Below are 8,262 nucleotides of genomic sequence, written 5' to 3'. Positions count from 1 at the left end.
TGCCTTTTGAAGTCTGTTTATCAGATTTGGCTGAACAAGGAGACTGCATCCTAACTGGTTGTAGAGTTTTAATATTGGTATAGAAAACTGTCTATGCGCAGAATCAAGCCCTGCAGAAGCTCAGAACTATGTTACAACAAAGTATCTTTCGATGATAGAGCTTCAAGACACAACTAACTGAGGCCTCTACTTATAGCCATTCTCCCTCATGAATCACCAGATGCCTAAATGAATGCTAGAACATTGGTCGCCAGAATTAGGTACAGTATTTGTATCTACCCTCTTAATAATTGCATAATGGTGCAAGTTAGACACATGTTCATTATAGTAATACTGAGAGGTGATGTAAGGCTCACTACCTTGACTCGATCCTCCAGAGACGCACAGGGCCTGTTGCATTTATTCACATAATAATATAGTCAGATTGATGAATGTAGTTTATTATTATATTCAATATAATTCTACACAACTACAATGTACACAAATCAAAATGGGAGAGAAAGCAGCAGCTCCTGTTTATTTCCCATAGTTTTAATGCAAATCAAAAGTGTAGCTGAACTAGTCCATTGACTTCAAGCACATTAGGATGTTTAAAAAGTCTACTTTTCATTTTTTAGTTTTATCCTCATTTGAATGTTCCTTCACTAAAGATGTCCAAATCATTAGGGAGATGTAGTCATTTCTCCAATAACCATCTGGATGCCCTTTTCCTTAACTGCATGTTATGAGACTGAAAAGCTCCAAGACAGAAGGTACTATCAGACGGCTCTTTATTGTTTCCTGTCTAACGAACACAAATTGTCAGCGAAAGGATCACTCAAACTCTGCAGACATAAACTAAATACATTATGATTCAAAATCGAACTATTTGTGTTCAAGGCAGAATGGGATGCATTTCAATACCCATACGCACCTCATATATTTTCTAGTGTAGTTAGTAATGCCTAGCTAATGTAAGTCCCAATCACATCAATAATGTTCCAGACTCAAGATTCATCTAAATAAGCTCATAATCTGTCTTTCAGAGTCTGAGCTCATGCTCAGTAAAGCACTGTAAAAGCCTCAGAGCCCTAGAAAAGTTTGCTGTTTATATTAAATATCCTCCACCGCCCCAAAATGTGTCTAATTCTCAAGTCTGAGTCAGAAAATGAAACACCACCCGCCCCAAAAAGATTTCAACCCTGTCATGAGGATTCTATTCCCACCGAAACAGAACAAGAAGTCCTTCTCGCATGAAAAACATAATCTCACATTGCCTTTTACCTCAGTGGCCGATATCCCTACCTGTGGGTTGACTGTAGAGCTTGTTGTTCCAAATATAATCTTGTTCCTGGGGATGTGCAGTCATGTAGCACAGCAGGTGACCCGCGCCTCGCAACAACTCTGTAGGAGATGGTTCCCGCTGCTAGGAGAAGGGGGCTGTGACATCCCATCAAAGCCCATAGCCCTGACGCATAAAAGAGTCTCTCGCCTCTCTGGCCCCGAGGTGAAGTCAAAGGCCTGTCTGATGGAGAGATGATCACATAACACCAGTGTATGTTATTATCTCTCCATCAGATGCACCTCAACACTTGGTGGAGAACATTGAAACCAGGAGCTCAAAGAGGCAAATCAAACACATTCACGTGACATCTACACAGCCTTTACATCAGCCAGGTCTGTGAGGGCGGTTGGAGGAAGGGAATGATCTGATTGCTATGGGTGGACACAGTGACCTAAAGCGATTCAAGCTTTGTGATGCTCTTGTCTCTGGTTTTGGACTAAATAAAACAAGCTTCATTGTAGGAGTTTATGTGGATGACTGTAGGTATTTATACTGAACAAAAATATAAACGCAACATGTAAAGTGTTGGTCCCATGTTTCATGAGCTGAAATAAAAGATCCCAGAAATGTTCCATACGCACAAGCTTTATTTCTCCCAAATCTTTTGCACAAATTTGTTTACATACCTGTTAGTGAGCATTTGTCCTTTGCCAAGATAATCAATGCACCTGACAGGTGTGGCATACCAAGTAGCTGATTAAACAGCATGATCATTACACAGGTGCACCTTGTGCTGGGGACAATATCAGGCCACTCTAAAATACCCAATTTTGTCACACAACACAATGCCACAGATTTCTCAAGTTTTGAGGCAATTGGCATGCTGACTGCAGGAATGTTCATCAGAGCTGTTGCCAGATAATTTAATGTTCATTTCTCTACCATAAGCCACCTCCAACGTCATTTTAGAGAATTTGTCTGTACATCCAACCGGCCTCACAACCGCAGACCACTTGTGACCAGGCCAGCCCAGGACCTCCACATCTGGCTTCTTCACCTGTGGGATCGTCTGAGACCCAACCACCCGGAGAAATTACTAAACTAAGGAGTATTTCTGTCTGTAAATAAAGCCCTTTTGTGGGGAAAAACGTATTCTGATTGGCTTGGCCTGGCTCCGCAGTGGGTGGGCCTATGCTCTCCCAGGCCCACCCATGGCTGCGCCCCTGCCCAGTCATGTGAAATCCATTGATTAGGCCCTTATGAAATTATTTCATTTGACTGATTTCTTTGTATGAACTAACTCAGTAAAATCATTGAAATTGTTGCATGTCGCATTTATATTTTTGTTTAGTATAGTTCAGAGAAAAATAACAAGACAGTAGTCTACTAATTCAAAATGAATAAATTTACAGGTACAGGCTATCTCTAAAAGTGGAGTGTGTGTGTTCAGTAGTGCGTGGGTGTTGTTCAGTAGGGTCAGAGATAGAATGGGCCCACTCCATTGTTTTGGAACAAATGCCAAGTGAATTCCTCCCACTTGCTTTTCCCTAAGTTAAAATATCTTGCTTAAACAGGATGTTCTGTTCTGGTTACTTTTATTTATTTTCATATTTTTTGGGGGGGGGGTGTAGATCAGCTTTACAGCTTTGACAATTGCTTATGCATGATTTCTGAAACTATGGCTCCTATTCTCTAGACTCTACACACAAAACCCCAAAACACGCACACAACATGCAAAACGTCACACATCTCTTGCAAAACCAAACACTTCATTCAAAACTATTTTAACTCTTCTCAAATTTGTGTTTTTGCATCAAAACTCTACACACAAACCATAAAATGATTAGCTCATATACACGCCAACTACACACGGATGTGACAAATCTAAAACACTACTCTCTTGTGTCTTTTGCATGTTCAGTGGAGTCCATGGCAGTTGTCATAGCACTCACACGTACACGTATGTTCACAAACATATACAGTATGTATGCATATTCAGTATATATTTACACTATAAACAAAAATGCAAGGGAGGGAATAAAATATATTTATTTCTCAAAACATCATATTTTCATCCAGATTTCGAAATGAACAGTAACAGACAAAACAAATACAGTAGAATATAAACAAACAGGCTTGTTACTATAAAGAAAAAAAACAATTAGGGTGCATTCTGTCTCCTATTTGATTTGGGTCTGGCCACAGCACCTCATCAACATCACAAGCGATGTTCTCTCTGGCTGAAGCAGGGGAAGTAGCGTCTGGAGTGGCGTATCCAGCCCTGGCATGCCCCCTCGTCTATGTCACCAAAGGCCTCCTCCTCGTCCCCCTCTTACGCTCACTCCTCTTCCTCTGATTCTCTCTCCAAAATTTGCCTCCATTGTTGTCCAAACCAAGAAAGCCAACCTGAAACCTATTTATAGTGCTCAAGCTCTGATTCCTAAGTGAAGAAATTAGCTTTAAGTGTTTTCACATGTGAGCACTGGGTGTAGGTAATCGGTAAATGAGTGTGGCATTTTGAATGGCAGTGTTTTCCAAACGAAACACAAGACCTGTTAGTTTTGAAAAATGTATCTAATGTAGAGAACTGTGTTTAGTGTTTTGAAAAAAGTGTGTTTTACAATTGCAATCTGAGTAAAAGTTTTGCAGACTTGGTCTGAAGATTAGGTACGTGAGTTAGTGGTTTCACTGAGTGTGCCTCAAGTAACCCATTTAGTGTGTAAGCGATTGTAAAAAAAACTGTAATACTGCAGATAGATTGTAGCTTCCGTTAATGTAATTGTCTGCATCATTTCCAATCCCCAATATATATTTTTGTAAAAGATGTGTATATATATATATACCCTCTTATATATATATATCCACATCTTTTTAAAATATATTTTCCTTCATTATTTTGGCTACATGTTTGTTAATGGACATTGCACTTATATTCTTAATGAGTATGCGTCATTGAAAGGTAAGAGAACGTGCATTGCCATGGATGGCCCTGGTAAGAACAGTGGCCCTTTAGTCCAGGTAATGTATACTAACTGTACTGTATAGGTACATTCATCAGTCCTAGAGAGTTTTGCCTTTTTTCTACAGTGAGTGTGTCCACAAGCACACACACATGCAGGCACACATGCTCGCATGCATGCATGCACCTACGCAGACCAGCTGGCTGGTGTGTTTACAGACATATTCAATCAATCCCTATCCCAAATTGCTGTCCCCACATGCTTCAACAAGGCCACCATTGTTCCTGTTCCCAAGAAAGCTAAGGTAACTGAACTAAATTACTGTCGCCCCGTGGCACTCACTTCTGTCATCATGAAGTGCTTTGAGAGACTAGTCAAGGATCATATCACCTCCACCCTACCAGTTACCCTAGACCCACTCCAATTTACTAACTGCCCCAATAGGTCCACAGACGATGCAATCGCCACACTGCACACTGCCCTATCCCATCTGGACAAGAGGAATACCTATGTAAGAATGCTGTTCATTGACTACAGCTCAGCATTCAACACCATAGTACCCTCCAAACTCATCATTAAGCTTGAGACCCCGGGTCTTGACCCCGCCCTGTGCAAATGGGTCCTGGACTTCCTGATGGGCCGCCCCCAGGTGGTGAAGGTAGGAAACAACATCTCCACTCCGCTGATCCTCAACACAAGGGTGCGTTCTCAGCCCTCTCCTGTACTCCCTGTTCACCCACGACTGCGTAGCCATGCACGTCTCCGACTCAATCATCAAGTTTGCAGACGACACTACAGTGGTAGGCTTGATTACCAACAACGACGAGACAGCCTTCAGGGAGGACGTGAGGGCCCTCGGAGTGTGGTGTCAGGAAAATAACCTCTCAATCAATGTCAGCAAAACAAAATAGATGATCGTGGATTTCAGGAAAAAGCAAAGGGAGCACCCCCCATCCCCATCGACAGGACAGCAGTGGAGAAGGTGGACATTTTTAATTCCTCTGTGTACATATCACCGACAAACTGAAATGGTCCACAGATGGTGTGGTGAAGAAGCCACAACAGTGCCTCTTCAACCTCAGGAGGCTGAAAAAATGTGGCTTGTCACCGAAAACTCTCACTAACTTTTACAGGTGCACAATTGACAGCATCCTGTCGGGCTGTATCACCGCCTGGTATGGCAACTGCACTGCCCACTACCACAGGACTCTCCAGAGGGTGGTGCGGTCTGCACAACGCATCACCGAGGGCAAACTACCTGCCCTCCAGGACACCTACAACACCCGATGTCACAGGAAGGCAAAAAAGATAATCAAGGACAATAACCACCCGAGCCACTGCCTGTTCACCCTACTTCCATCCAGAAGGCGAGGTCAGTACAGGTGCATCAGAGCTGGGACAGAGAGATTGAAAAACAGCTTCTATCTCAAGACCATCAGATTGTTAAACAGCCATCACTAGCACAGAGAGGCGGCTGCCTACCTACAGACTTGATATCATTGGCCACTTTATACATGGAACACAAGTCACTTTAATAATGCTACTTTAAGAATGTTTACATATCTCGCATTACTCATCTCATATGTATATACTGTATCCTTCGCTATCTATTCTTTACTATCTATTGCATTTTAGCTGCTCTGTCACTGCTCATCCATATATTTTATACTTATATATTCTCATCCCATTCCTTTACTAGATTGTGTGTATTAGGTTTTGTTGTGGAATGTGTTAGATATTAGGTTTTGTTGTGGAATTGTTAGATATTGCCTGTTAGATACTGCTGCACTGTCGGATCTAGAAGCATAAGCATTTCTCTACACTCGCAATAACATCTGCCAACCATGTGTATGTGACCAACAAAACGTGATTTGATTTGATTTGACGAACACTCATTAATTTTCAGGACTTTTTGGGGAGTAAAAATGAATTCCAATTCAAAATCCTATTTTCCTTCATCTTAACCTTAACCCCAAACCCCTAAACCTAACCCTAACCTTAACCCCAAACCCTAAATTATTTTTGTTTTCCGACCTTGTCAGGACATTCTGAAAATGTAGGAAAACATGCGCACACGCACACACGCAAACACACAAACACACACACATACGCAGTTTCATATAAATAGTAATTCATAATTTCACAAAACCTTTGTTTCTGTCATCATTTCAGGTTATTTAAAGTCATGTTGGAGCCCAGCAGATATTTGAAGTTCAAGGTTCTGATTTATTAAAAACCTCAATCCATGAACGGCCTTGGAAATGAATTGTCACGTATTTCTATGGCACCCAAGTCTCAACCACAACTGCATTTTTCCAAACTCAAACCCACACTTTGAGGCGGCAGGTAGCCTGGAGGTTAGAGCGTTGGACTTGTAATCGAAAGGTTGCAAGATCGAGTCCTTGAGCTGACAAGGTAAATATCGGTCTTTCTACCCCTGAACAAGGCAGTTAACCCACTGTTCCTAGGCAGTCATTGAAAATAAGAATTTGTTCTTAACTGATTTGCCTAGTTAAATAGGTCGATCCGCATAATGGTTGTTTTGGCGGTGTCTGAGGTGGAACTGCGTTACAGCTGTAAAATCCACAAGAGGCTCCTGTCATTGTATTTAAAGTGGAAATTGCCATTGGCTGCACGGAGTCGCGTTATGAGAAATCCCATGCAGCCTTGTTTCCAAGTTTGAACACTGGAATATGAGATGTAATCTACACCTCCAGTATGATGATAAAAACCCTCATTATTATCATTATTGTTCTATGTAGCCTACACTTTCTCCTTCTGAACATCTAACACCAGTGGGACGGATGTTGCTTCATGACAATGATTGCAATAGCTCACAAATTTGACGGCTCCGACGCGCCAAAAAATTCTCTGTGCGGATGTTTGCTATTGCTGGTAGCTGGATCTGATTGTGCTAGCCTTTGTTTTGAACCCAAGCAGAAATGGGATTATGGCAGTGACTTTTGTGGCGGGTTATTTCTCTGTTCCCGGTTAATAGCTGTGACATCTTCATAATCGTTTGGCAGGCTGTTTCATGGGGAACCACATCCAAATGAATTTCCTTACGAATCTTCTAATACACTGAGGAAGCTGACTCAGAGATGGTGTTTTGCTGCTGGGTGGTGAGTATAGCTATTTCTGTTACCAGGGATTCTTACTCAATCATAAATCATTTGGATAGGCAACAGTGAATAAGCTGGGAATCATATAGCTAGGATTTTGCTCCTTTCCCTGGTAACCTATGACATTATGTTTTTGGTCAATACCGATGAGCACAAGAAAACTGTATCACCCACACAGTTCTTGGTAGTCATCCAAGGAATTGTGGTTCAATACAAGCTGTATGTACAGTACAGATGGTGCTAAATTCATACATAGCCTTGGATCTCTATTTCTTGTTTGTATCATTATTTCCTACCAGCTGCCTGTACTGAGCAGTGTGTTTGTGCCCAGAGCTTCTGTGCAAGATGAGATTGTTCCACACCAATGTGGTGTGCCAAATAGGTGCTTAAGTCTGTTTCTCATTATTCGATGCACCTCTAATCCAGTTGTCAGGTAGCATGTGTAAAAGTCACAACTGTTTTGCAGAGCCTTGGGTGAAACCAAGGCTTGCTCAAGCAGTACTTTCATTTCCACTACAGTGCCTTGCAAAAGTTTTCATCCCTCTTGGTGTTTACCCAATTTTGTTGCATTACAACCTGTCATTTAAATAGATTTTTATTTGGATTTCATGTAATGGACATACACAAAATAATCAAAATTGGTGAAATGAAATGAAAAAAATAACTTGTTTAAAAAAATTAAAAATAATAAAAAACTGAAAAGTGGTGCATGCATATGTATTCACCCCCTTTGCTATGAAGCCCCTAAATAAGATCTGGTGCAACCAATTACCTTCAGAAGTCACATAATTAGTTAAATAAAGTCCACTTGTGTGCAATCTAAGTGTCACATGATCTCAGTATATACCTGTTCTGAAAGGCCCCAGAGTATGCAACACCACTAATCAAGGGGTACCACCAAGCAAGTGGCACCATG

Source organism: Salmo trutta, chromosome 26 (assembly GCF_901001165.1).
Source record: "Salmo trutta chromosome 26, fSalTru1.1, whole genome shotgun sequence".
Taxonomy (NCBI): Eukaryota; Metazoa; Chordata; class Actinopteri; order Salmoniformes; family Salmonidae; genus Salmo; species Salmo trutta.
Note: the sequence above shows the minus strand (reverse complement) of the source record.